Here is a 13,588-nt window from a genome sequence, read left to right on the forward strand (position 1 = left end):
TTATGTAGATTTGCACCATCACATCCAGCTCTGAGAGTCTAATTCCATACTTGATCCTCTAATCGGCAGCCCCCAACCTTTCTTTCTGCCAAAACGTTGTTTGTATGCACAACGCACACCCCTGGGTCTCTGAACACGTCCAAGAAGCTGCAAGTTCCGCGCCGTTCCCTGTGCGCTTGCTCTCCCGTCAGCAAAGTGTTTCAGGTGCTAGAGAGAGTGGCATTGGAGGGAGGGCATGGAAGCTGCTCCGGTTTATTGTTAAAGGTAAATCATTTGCTGCAGCTTTATGATTAGCAACACCTGCCTTGGAACCTACATCCCTCGTGATTTTCAACCCACAGCTGGAACTGGTGTCAGGACCAATGTGTTGCAAACCTCAGCGACAGACCTTAGAGGACTAGAGTGGGCCAGGGAGCAGGGCAAGGCCTGCACAGCTCTGGTTCAGGAGGAAGGTAGCTGCAGCCTGCCACATCAGCTGGAGGAAGACAAGCCTGTGGCAGGAGCCCTGCTTGGGGCGGCCGCAGGAATCCAGTCATGCCAAGGTGAGCAATAGGCCTTGAGTAGTGGGCAGTAGGATGGGGGGGTTCCCGGTGTTCCTCGTGCTCTCCTGCCAGCCTCAGCCCAGAAAGACATGGTGGAGTCGGTGTGGGGAGATCAGAGACTGAGGGGCAGGAGAGAGCAACCCTGCCACCACCACCCCCTGCCACCCCACCCTACCCAGCCACCCCATCCCCACCCCCAGCAGTGAGCTGTGTTGCTTCCCAGAAAGATGAGGAGGAGAAAACCACAGTCCAGAGCACTCTGGAAGAATCGGGGACTCCACTTGGGTGTAGGGGAGGGGCTACAGGGAAGGACTTAAATAGGGTAGAAGGACAGACCTCCAGAGCTCTTTGGGCTGCTGTCCTGTCAAGCCCTTGGCTAAGAATTAGCTCTTTCCTTTCAAAGAGGGTGGAAGTCACTGTTTTCTTGTCTCAGTTGATGAACAGATTCTGGGTGGCAGGAGTCACCATAGAAACAGGTGCTATCTTAAGCAAATGAGCCTTATTAACCTTAAGAGTGGTGGAGTTTTCACAAGATTGCACATATAGGGTAGGAGGAGAGCTGGGTTTGGTTGGGGGAGGGCCCCAGTGCTGGGGAGCCGTGCTGCGGTTTGTGTGTGTGTGTGGATGTGTGTGTGTGTGGGGGGGATGCGTGTGTGTGGATGCGTGTGTGTGGATGCGTGTGTGCATGTGCTTTTGTAAAACCATTTCTCAGGGAGTGAGCTCATGTTCTGCCTTTTCCCTAAGAAATACACACATCCCCCAAAGAAACTTTGATCTCCTTGGGAATTGGCCTCCAGGTAGCAGAGGTCAAGAGCCCAGCCTCCAGCCCTACCTCTTTCTCCCGCTGCTGTTTCCAGTCCCTGGATCTACTGCATGTCAGGAACAGGTGCCCTCCCTGAGGACCTGGCCCCCCGCTAGCAGGGACCTCTGCCCCAGGAGGCAGTGTGGTGCAGTGGAAGAAGCAGGTGGACCTGGGTCCGTATGGCTGCTCTGTGATTCTGAACCAATGACCTGCCTCCGTGAGCCCCAATCTGTAAAAGGCAGAAACACAGGGCTTATGTGAGGCTCAAATGAGATGATGTATACGGATGTGGGGTGTCCCGCAGCCCTCCCCCCGTGAGGAAGGGGGTCTTTCCTCTCAAGCACAGCTGTGACCTCACATAGATTTTCCAAACCAAGGTATCTTTCCGCAGCATTATCCCATCATACAGATTTCCATTCGTACCTGCTGTGCTAGGTCCTGGGGGAGGACAAAGAGCCTGCCCCCAGAGGATTACCATCACTGGGGGTCAGGAGAAAGACTTAAGAACTAAGGACCACCACCAGGAAGTACTGAATCAGGTAGAGAGAAGAGCTACAGCAGCTCAAAAGGCGTGGGCAGGGAGAGGGTAGGAAAGGGAGGTGACCAAGGCTCTGACAGCCAGGTAGGGCTGGGATGGGCGGGAGGAGATGGCCAAGAAAGGGGGGCATATATTCATCTCTTGAGGCAAAGTCGGCCAAATTCTGGACTGCTCCCACATTGTGAAGGGTAAACAATGAGCTGGCACTCTCCCACAGAATCTGGGAGTTGTGCATCTTGGCTCCAAGAAGTAAGTCTGCTGCCCTCTGCAGCCCCACCTTGGGCAGGACAGTCAACCCTCCCCAGCCTGGCTCCAATTCTGGGAAGTAACCCTGAACTATTATCCCAGGGGCTCTGAGGACTAGTCCCATGAGGTCCTGCCATGTGTACCCTGCAGCCTGAGGTGCTGTTTGTCCCAGGAGGAAAGATGAAACCAGCCTGGCCTAGGAGGGCACAGCACTAGGGCACCTTTATTTTCCTTTGCCATGAGGAGTAAAGGGTCTCAAAACATGCCTGAAGCTGGGACGGGGTTGGCCTCATGGCTGATGGACCGTTCCCTCCCTCAGAGATTCTAGATCTCTAGAGCTGGAAGAGCCCTTGGATTTATATGTTCCTAATCCTCCATTTCACAGATGAAGAAACTGAGGCCCAAGGTCATCTGAGCTTATGGTGCAGGGCATGGACCAGAATTGAGTCCTACTGCTCTTTCCTCTCACTGCCCCGAGCTTGCTGAATGAAAGAGGCCACTGACTGGCACGTGCCCTGCAGGTCTGGGGCACTCCCTCGGTAGCTGACTGCGTCCCCAGAGAAGGAGAAAGGGACCGTCCTCCCTGGGCTGCTCAGGTCTCACCTCCTCTCCCTCTCCAAATCGAAATTTGGCATTTCATGAGCTCCACCTGGTGCCAGCCGAGGCCTGCAATTATAGAGGTTCTGGGAAAGTTCTCCCAGTCCACCAATCCCTGTCTCCCAAACTCTCTCCCCACTGGCTTTAGAGACGCTCAAAATTCCCTAATGGCAGGGAAAGCGTTGGGCTCCTGTTGAAGGCAAGGCTGGAAGGGCTGCTTACTAGGGGAGAGGTCACAGATTGGTTTAAGCCCCAAACCCGAAGCGGCAATAAACAGTGCTAGAGTCTTGGCTGGGCCCCTCGGAGCAAACCAGAGCACAAGGCCACTGGGCAGTGAAGCAAAGTGAGATATGGTGGAGGAGGAGCAGGGGAGAAGAGTCAAGGGAGAGAAGGACGATCTGAACCTAGCCGTGTCCCCCCCCAAAAGTTTCCCCTACACCAGCTGCCCCCAAATCTGACAGCTGTTCTCCTTCCCATGAGAGATGACGCAGAGATCAGTGCCACTGAGAGGAGTTTTATTCCTCATAGTTCTAGGAGAAGGGACACACCGTGCATGCCATGCCACGCCATGCAGAGCCGTGTGGGGAAGCACCGGGGTCAGTCAGGAGGCAGAAGGAGCAAGAGGCCAGCATGGCCCAGAGTCTTTTATCTGTGGTTTCTACTGGAGGGAATGGGCATGGGCGAGGCAGGGGAGGCAAGTCTGAAAGCAGTTTTAGGATTGAGAGTTGGAATAATCTCGATGGGCTCTGGGCCATGAGCGGGGTCTCTAGTCGCCGGGTACCTGGCCCCCAGGTGATCAGGACAGGGGAATATTGGCTTGGTGTGTGAAAGTTAGATGTAGGATGTGGTTGGCAACTATGGGCTTTGCATTGGTTGGTCTGCATAGTGAGTTGTTTGCTATCTCTAGGAATTAGCTAGCCCCGAGAAGGACAGTCTCTCCAGGATTAGCAAACCCTTGGGAACGAAAGCATCATAAAACACAAAAAGTGAAAAACCTGACTAATAACACCCAGAGCCCCACTTCTCTCCCAAAGCTGCTGTTTTTAAAAGTTTTGCTCAAAATCTACCTTCCTTATGACTCCAAGACCCCTCTCCTCGTCTGGCCTCCCACTTAGCACTTAGTCTGTGCCACACAATTTAGCACTGGATTATACGCTGTCTTGCTTCCCAGTTGTTCCAGGGCACTTGCCCTAGTTTCCCAGCCCCGTGGGAAGACTCTGCTCGCCTGCCTCCTGCCCTGGTATACATCTGGGCCCCTACCCGGGACACAGGCATGGGCCCTTCCCGGCCACCGTCCCAGCCAGGGCACTCCCCCTGACCACCTCACCTTTCGTGCTTTCATCTCCTGGCCAGGCTGTCACAACACACTGCATCGTTGCACCCACAGACAACAGCAAGACGCTCTTCTCCCCCTCCTCTGAGCACATGTCTGCCAGCGGTCTCCTCCAGCAAGCAGACCCCTCCACCAACTGAGCACCCACCGCTGACCGCTACTTCTGATCACCACTGACCACTTACTCCCACCCACAAACCTCTTCTTCTGCCATCCCCCTACCTGAAGTATCCACTCGCCCTCTTCTCTCCCAAATCCATGGCCACTCATTTTCCAAACTCTGCTTAAAACCCACCATATCCCAGGGGCGCCTGGGTGACTCAGTCAGTTAAACGTCTGCCTTTGGCTCAGGTCATGATATCTCAGGGTCCTGGGATCGAGCCCCACGTTGGGCTCCCTGCTCAGCGGGAGCCTGCTTCTCCCTCTCCCACTCCCCCTGCTTGTGCTCTCTCTCTGTCAAATAAATAAATAAATAAATAAATCTTTAAAACCAAAAAACAAAAAAACGAAAACCCATACCCTTCCGAATCACACTGAACTCCTGCCAACCAGTTCACTAACTTGGAGTCGGATCATTCATCCCCCTGGGCCTTGGTGCTCTCCCAAGGGAAATGAAGAGCTGGCCTGCATGGTCCCCTAAACCCCTTTCAGTTCTAACCATCTGGGGTGCTGACGTTCTCCACAGAATGATTCCTGGGTATGTGGCAAGTATTTCTTCTTAGGCAGCGTGTAGGCAAAGAATAGGGCTTTTATGCTTGGCATGTTGTCTCCACAGAGCCAGTGCAGGGTGCTACCCAGCGGAAGCCTCCGCAGCTGCTCATTATTGACCAGACTGCCTAGTTACGATAGCAAGAGACAATTCCTTTCAACTCAAATATAATTTACTGAGCACCCCTTCTGATTCAGCGCTCTGCTGGGCATTGTGGGGGCTCTAAAAGGATAGAATTAAATTCCTGCCCTCAAGGAACTCAAACTCAGTGGGGAAATGAGTTACACACACACACACACACACACACACACACACACACACACACACACACATATATCATTTGAGAAGTGCCAGGGGAATAGGGTGAATCCAAAGGTTGACGGGCCAGCTTGAGTCATTGCTTTTAATCCTTACTTTGGGTTTTGCCAGCACTCAAATCTTACGTATCTGACAATAAGTCAGTGTGAAGCCATCCGTAAATATCGAGTGTCCAGCATGGTGCAGGCGCTGTCCTGAGCACCCTGGCCTTGAAGACCAGTCACACCTTCGGGATTTACCCAAAATGCTTCCAGTTTTAAATATTCCCACCTTGTCCTCTTAACCATAGAAATGCTCAGAAGTTCAACATTTCAGCAAACTATACCTCCTAAAATGTCTTTGATACCTAGAAAAGCAAAAAAAAAAAATTTTTTTTTCAACATGTGTGTTGATTTGGGGCTCAGAAAACATGATAAATCCATTTATATTTTATACTAATAAACAGTAGAAAATATTGATAAATAAACTACCCAATAAATATAAAGATTTTCAATTAAAAAAAACTTTCAAGGAGAGTATGAAAGACTTTAGTATATGGAGAGATAACATAAGTTCACAAATCAATATTTTCCAAATTAATTTTTGTCTGTGTTCTTTGTTGATAAGGAAGGGATTTTTACTGGAACTTGACAAAATGATTTTTATTGGAACTTAAGGTTACTTTTAGATATTAATACCGGTTATAAAACTATAATTATTAAAAGGATGGGACTGGGGGCACCTGGGTGGCTCAGTTGTTAAGCGTCTGCCTTCGGCTCAGGTCATGATTCCAGGGTCCTGGGATCGAGCCCCGCATCGGGCTCCCTGCTCCACGGGAAGCCTGCTTCTCTCTCTCCCACTCCCCCTGCTTGTGTTCCCTCTCTCGCTGTGTCTCTCTCTGTCAAACAAATAAATAAAAAAAAAAAATCTTTAAAAAAAAAAAGGGATGGGACTGGTGAGTGAAAACACACACATCATCAAGGCTGAAGAAAAGGATAGAAAACAAAACAGTATCTGATAAAGGAGTCATCTCAAAATCAAAGAGAACGGACTGATTATTTCATAAATGGTTTGAGGATGATTGGCTAATCATTTGGGAGAAAAATAATGTTGAAGCTCTTTCTCATACTATGATCAAAATAAATTCTAAATGGATCAAATATTTAAATGTTAAAAATTAGACCATAAAAGAACCAAAAGAAAATATAGCTTAATATTCCTCTGATCTAAAGATAGGAAAAGACCTTTTATAACCTGTATTTGCAAAGGCAGAAGTGAAAGGATTGACCGAGTTGACCTCATAAAACCTTCAAACTTCTGCAGATCAAAACCTCCATAGACAAAACCAAAAGACAATCAACACATTAAAAAAATGTGATATATAGGACAAAGGGTTACTATCCTCCATATATAAGGCACTTACAAATTAATAAGATCATAATTGTATGTAACCCACGAGGCTGTTGGAAAGAGTAAAGGAAATAAAGCAGTATATTAAGTGCTCAGGGCGATGCCCAACATACAGAAGGCACTCAATAAAAGTTAGCTGTTAATTTATTTTTTAATAAATAGAAAAATGAGCAAAGGACAGTAATAGGATTAGTAATAGGAAGTCCTTTAAAAAGAAATACAACATAAACATATGAAGAATGAAAATGTACACTGGTACAGAAGTCCAAATGAACCCAGGAAATAATTGCTACCTCTCCATCCCCCATACTAACTGTGGCCATTAAATTAGCAATGTTTGGGGTTTGTGTCTTTAAAAACTAATAATAATAGTATCCAGTGTCCTTTCATATAATGCTGATGGGCATGTAAATTGTGGAAAACACTTAGGCAGGGTTATTTGGTGGTATGTATCAAACTTCAAATGCCATTAAAATGCATATAGCCTTTGACCCAACAATGTCCTAGAAATTTATAGTAAGGGAAGTATAATGAATGTGAACAGCAATTCATCCACAATGCTATTCATCACAGTGTTGCTTATAATAATGAAAAACCAGAAACAACCTATCTGTCCAACAAGAGATGATTACCAAATAAATGATGGACTGCAGAATATTATGCAGCCATTAAAATGACTGAAGATGAATAGGTGAGGCCATCGATAAAATAGTTGTGCCAAATTGTTATGAGAAAAGAAAAAGCAAATTAAAAATAATTATATAGAGCATGACCCATTTTCGTTGCATGGGAAAATAGGCATGGGGAAAAGAAACTGGAGAATATATGCACCAGAATACTCATAGTAGTTAGGTCTGAGTAGTAGGATTATGAGGGCTGTATTCTTTTTTGGGCTTAGCTAGTTTTCCAAATTTTCTATAATCTGTATTGTTTTATAATCAGAATTTTAAATTTAAAATACTATTTTAAAAATTAAATTGCAGAGAAAGAAAATACGGTATCACAACTATGGGGAATATAAAGAGATTTAGGTAAGGTCCCTGTTCCCAGGAGTCTGGTTTCTTTAGGGAGCATTTAAGCATCACCTCTGCTGCGGAGCCCTGAGAGCCACCCCACCCCAAGCCCCCTCCACCGGCTTACCCCCCATAGCACCCCATGCACCCTGTCCTATGCCTGGCACCAGTCAGTACAGGTCTGCCTGCCTTTCCCCGACCAGGCTGGGAGTTCCTCACAGGCACAGCCAATGCCCTTCATCTGTGTCCCCCAGAATGCAGGGCCAGGCACTGAGCAGAAACTCCCTGAGTGTTCGTTGTAAGAGCAACCTAAGCCTAGATCAAAAATAATACCTCCCAATGTAAGGTTAAGTGCCCGCTGAATTTGCCCAGGCAGTAGGATCAGCTCGTAAGAAGGAGACATTGGTTATGATTGGGATGAACAGGGAAGGCTTCATGGAGAAGGAAGGTGTTGAAAACCTCCTGGACGCATGGCTAGGATGTGCCGGTCCCACCCACCCCCGCCCCCAGCTCTTTCATTTCCACCTTAAAAGCACCCGCCCCCAGAAGTACTCTGCTGAGCGCTGAGAGGTGGCCTATGCACGGAACGCCACCACCACTGTTTCACCCAAATGGGCTGTCTCTCCCGTATTAAGGAAACACTGATCTGTTGACATATCCTGCTAGCTCACTTGATGGCTCTCAATACAGATTTCTGCACATTTGTTGGAAACCTTGTGCTAAGACTCCAGTGGATTTCAATGTTAGCCCCCCTAAGGCAGGAGCTTTATTTGACTTGTTCATTGCTTTACTGCCAAGACCCAGGACAGTGTTTAATGAATGGGAAGTGCTAATTAAATGTTTGTTGAATAAATTAAATATGATAACTTAAATATTGGCTTACAGGAGTCTGTGCCGTATTACACATATATGTGATGAATATATATATATATATATACACACACACATACTTCTGTAACTGCCTTGTGAATATGCATTATGTGTTTGTACATAAGTAGAGAACCCTAAAACAAATGTGCATGTGTGTGCGTGCATGAGCACACGCACACACACACACACACACACAGAGTTTGGGGAAATATCAAAAGGAGAAGCCCACAGCTTTCTCAGGAGTCAGTTGCATCCTTTGAGAATAGGATTCCAATAAAATAGAATTTGGATGGTGTCACAGATAAATTTGCCTTTCTAAAAGCTCCCAAGTTAAAATTTGAGAAAGGCTTGAGCATGAAGACAGGATGGCAATGACTAGATATGAATTTGCTTTATTTGTGTGGCTCAGAAATCCTCCCAGTACCATTGGGGTGAGGCAAGGGGACAAGACGGGAAATGCTGAGGCTCGCCTGTACCTTGCGGCCTCCAGCCTCCTCTCCTTCCTCTTCAGCTTTAATTCAGCTTTCGGCGGGGGGGGGGGGCACGGTTCTGCATGAAGGCAGCGTTTAGATTAATGGTGCCTGTGAAGTTACCCGGCTTAGCTATTTATTCTTCTGGGCCACTGGCCAATCAAAGGGCACTGGCTGCAGCCTCCCCCACGTGCCCCCCAGTAAAAAAGTTACTGCTGTCATATTGTTCCAACATCTTAAGCCCTGGGGGACCTTTGCCTGTCCCAGTCACTCACAGATCCCAGTGCCTCATGCTAAAGACTGTATTTAAGGGTAATATAAACAGTTTGATCTTTAAAGTACCCTGGATGCATAATATCTATACATAGTTCTTGAATTTTTATTCTAAAAACAATTAGCCAAAAAGCCCTTTTTATATGATATTTGCAACTACACTGACAGTAACAGCAATTAAACCCCGTCTGTTTGCTGAGAAAGGAGCCAACTCTCCGTTTCTCCAGAAGCCTGTAAAATGTACAAATTCAGAGCTAGAAAACGAAGCCTCCAAGGGTAGCCATGAGACCCTTCAAGGTCAGCCCTAGCGCAGCTTGTCTAGCCCCCACTCCGTCCACACCCCCATGGGCCCATCATTCCAACCAGCCGCAGCAACCCCGAAATATTCCTGGTGTTTTTCCCACTGCTAAGCCTTTGCCATGCCTGCCTGCCAGGATGCCTTCCTTCCTCTTCCCTCTCTTACCCCATTCATACTTCAAGGCGCCCTTCAAACTCCCCCACTGTGAAGGCTCCCTAACGTCCTGCCCCAGACCAGGTGCTCCCATGTGCCTCATAGGCCACCGGTCCATTCTGTAGGTGTCTGCTAACCCCTTCCGCACTGTGATCTCCTTAAGGGCAGAACTGCCTCTGGCTCTGTGCCCCCTGTGTGGTGAATAAATGAATGAGCCAGTGAGAACGAACGAATGAATCATCAAACAGCCTGCACAACTGAACGCTAGGTTGGAGGCTAACACGAGGGGGCTTACGGGATACGGAAGGAAGACTGTGGCTCCAGGGCTCAGTTAGAAATGGGGGTGAGGGGCAGGCAGACTTCCATTTAGACTTAAGCCACCGTTCTTACTCCTGCACATTGAGCTGCCTCTCATTGGAGCACTGTCCTAAATTTCCTCTGTGTGTTTTCCTGGTAGGGGAAATATCTCTAAGTTCTGAACTTCTCCCCATGTTTCTCTTTCATTCAACAAATCTTTGAGTGGCTACCCTGTGCGCCCCCCCCCCACCCCCGTTCTAGGTACTTTGGATGCATCAGTGCACAAAACAAAGTTCCCTCCCCTCATGGAGCTTACTTCCTAGAAGAGGGAGACAAACAAGCAACAATAAACATAACATATAAGTAATCTGGTGTGGTTAGAAGGCTTAACTACTTGGGGGAAATGCAGAGCAGGATTGCGGAGCCAGAGTGCTCAGGGAGGGGCTCACTGAGAAAGTGAGATTCAAATGAGGACTTGGAAGAGGTAAGGGAGCAAGGCCAGCAGAAATCTGGGGGGAGAGCCCTCAGGGAGAGGGACCAGCCAGTGTAAAGAACCCGGGGCAGGTGCTGCTGTGTCCCAGGAAGAGCTGTGAGGCCGATGTGGCTGCAGGGGGTGTAGGGGACAAGTGAGGACTTGTGGAAGAAGAGGTCCGGGAGGTGAGGGGACCAGATGAGGCAGGGCCTGGTGAGGGCTCAGGCTTGCTCTGTGTGTGTATCAGGGGGCCCCAGGGCATGTGAGCAGAAAAGGGGCATGTTTTACTTGGGGTTTAGTAGGATCCCCTGGGCTGCTTCAGGTCAGGGGTAGGAGCAGGGAGACCTGTGTCAGGAGGCCACTGCAGTAGTCCAGGCAAGAGAAGATAGAGTGACGGTGGTGGTCAGCTGGCCATAGAGTCCCAGAAGGGGCCGGGCCCAGCAACCTCTCGCCTGCATTTGGAAGAGGGCTGCAGCGTTAATGCATGAGCATGCATAACAGGGCACTTGCAGCCGTCTCCCCAAAGTTCAGCTTGGCAGAAATGAAGTGATGCAGTCAGCCCAGGAACAGCCCTGAAGCCCTAGAGCAGGCTTAAGCTACACAGGCCTCCTGGGCTTGAAAGGAAAGGAGCCCAAAGCCAGACCTCAAGAGCACTCAGGAATGCGGTCACCTTGTAAGTAGCAGCAGGGGCTCTCTGCAGGCCCACTCCACTGCCCCCTAGCCTGCTGGCACAAATTGGAGGTCCCTGTTCTAGGCCTGGCTCCCCAGCATGGCCCTCAATCAGTCACTGTCCTAGACTTCCTGCCAAGCTTGAATTTCTTCATCAGGAAAATGAGGAGGGTGGGCCCCATGTTCTGTAGGGCAAATTCCACTTCCAAATTTCAGAATTTCTCCCTTTCCTTGACTCAATGACAGCCTACTTTCGATTTTCCTAATGACTTCAAAATTTACATGAACACACTTAGTGTATAGCTCTGTCTTTCTGTTTAGTTTTTTAGTTACATTATTCCGGATAATACTCTACTTGCTTGCCAAGAAAAGAAAAAAATGACATTAATTAAAGATTTGGTCTGTGTCCTAATCAAAAATTTTAAAAATGAATGTATCATACTGTACATTCTGTAATGTAGCCTGCTTTTTTACTTAGCAATATATCATTAACATTTTCCCATGTCAACACATATTCTTCTAAACCATGATTTTTAGTGCAGAAGTAGTTTACCATATGGATGTACTATAATTTACTCAGCCAATCCCTTACTATTGGACATTAGGTTGTATCTATTTTTTTTATATTATTACCAATGCTACAATGAACAAAGTTGTGAATACCCACTCTTCATTCACCTCTGTATAGGATAAATTCCCAGAGGTCAAAGGTGTCACACATTCAAAGGCTTTTGGGTGGATATTACGAAAATGCCCTCCAGAATTTAGAAATTCTATCAGTTTAGAATCCTACCAATAGCATGTGAGTAACCATCAGGACAGTCCAACTTTAGAGTTGAAGGGAGACCTCCCAGGCCCGTGGTGCAGCCCCTTCCTCTCCCAGGTGAGGTCACTGAGGCCCAGGATGGTGTGGGATGAGGTAGGGGTCCTGGGCACTCCCCACAAGCATGTGTGAGACTGCCCCCCCACCCCCTCCGGTCACAGCCACCCCCTCTCAGCTGTCTTTCCCAGCCCGGCTGCCGCCCAGGGCCAGGGGACACGTGTGCAGTTTCTCCTTCTTCACTTCTGGCTCACCTCTCCCACACTGACACTGTTCCTCCTTTGGCCCTCTGCCTACCCTACCCCATTTGTTGGAGACTTGTCATCCTCGTCTAGTGGTAGCTCTGTGACCGGAAGGCAACAGCTCCCATTTTGAAACGTGCTTCTCCTGGAGACCATGATTTTGCTCCCAGCGTCCCTCCACCTGACTTCCAGTGCCTGCTGCACCCAGGTCCTCCTGGCGCCCTTTTCCATCAGACTTTCCCAGGATGGGTTCGCCGTCCATTCCCACAGCTCGCAGTACACCCCGCATTGCCTTTTCCTGAGCTCCTGAGCCAGGCACCTATTGCCCATGTGTCTGTCTGGATGCTCTGCAAGCCCATTCTCAAGTCACTCGAAGTGAAATGGATTATCTCCCCCCTTCTACTCTGCTACCCCGCCCCCTCCCCCTCCCCCCTCCCCCTCCATAGCATCACAGCCACCCTAGGCGGAAAAGCTGCAGCTCACCCTGGAGCCTCCCTTCTCCCTGCTTCCCCCGTTCTCCCGTCCAGCCACTGCCTTATGCCTCCTGAGTCTCTGGAGCCCACACTGTCTTCTGCAAGCCCTCCCCCAGCTCCAGTCTGGAGCAAGGCAGCCGCTTCCCAGCTGGTTACCTGCTTCTGGTCTCCGTGCTCCCCAGCCTGTCCTCTGGCCCATCCCCGGAGAATCTCCCTAAGAGTGGCTGCCCATATCACACTGCTCCCCTACTTTACCCCCTGACTGCTTCCCGCATGGGGTTAAAGCCACACACCGTGGCGTGGGACGGAGGGCCCTCCCTGACCCACCGGGCCTCCTCACCAGCCCCCATGTGGTACCCCCATTCCCATCCCAGCAGTAACTTCCTAGGCTCCTCCTTGACGTGTGGTCAGTTAAGCTCTTCCCCGCCCAGCCCCCAGCTCAACCCTCCTGTCAGCCTAGATCATCTTTTAAGGCGAAGCTTAGACATCTCACCCTTCATAAGGTTTTCCGTGGCCTCCCTTCCTTCAGGCGGCATTAAGCCCTCTCTCCGCTCAGAAACCTCCGTGGTTCCATTACGGGACTGAGCACAGAAGTGCAGGCAGTACTAGTAGTACTGGTAGTAGTTTATTTCTCTGAGTCCCCAGCGAGACTCAAATACTTGAGAGTAGAAGCCACGTTTCATCCTTCTTCTCCCCAGGGCGTGTTTGTTGACTGAAGAGAAGTGACGGAGAAGAATGAGGATTACTGTTACTAGTTCACGCCTCTTTTCTCTTTGCCATCATCAGCCAACTGGGAATCTGTACAAAGAGTAACTTTTGACCGGAAGGAGAGGATATGAGTACTATGGAAACAAAAATGACCTGACAAAATGCTGGCATCCCCTCTTCTTCCATTTCTGCCAATTCCCAGCCCTGGAGAATGTCTTCCAGGCAAGATCACTTTGAGATTTTAAGACCCTGTGTAATTCTTGCCTTTCTGACCATGTCCCCAGTACAAACTCTTCACGTCTAGAAACAGACCCCAACTCTTCCGCGTCACTCACTGTGTTCCATTCTTCGAGAAT

General features: G+C 48.9%; 1 protein-coding gene across 5 annotated transcripts in view; it reads left to right on the forward strand.

The window, feature by feature from the left end:
* PEBP4 (phosphatidylethanolamine binding protein 4) overlaps positions 1-13,588 on the forward strand; it is a 260,819-nt gene that overhangs the window by 175,517 nt on the left and 71,714 nt on the right. The window lies entirely within an intron of this gene.

The sequence above is a fragment of the Halichoerus grypus genome, chromosome 3 (genome assembly GCF_964656455.1).
Source record: "Halichoerus grypus chromosome 3, mHalGry1.hap1.1, whole genome shotgun sequence".
Lineage (NCBI taxonomy): Eukaryota > Metazoa > Chordata > Mammalia > Carnivora > Phocidae > Halichoerus > Halichoerus grypus.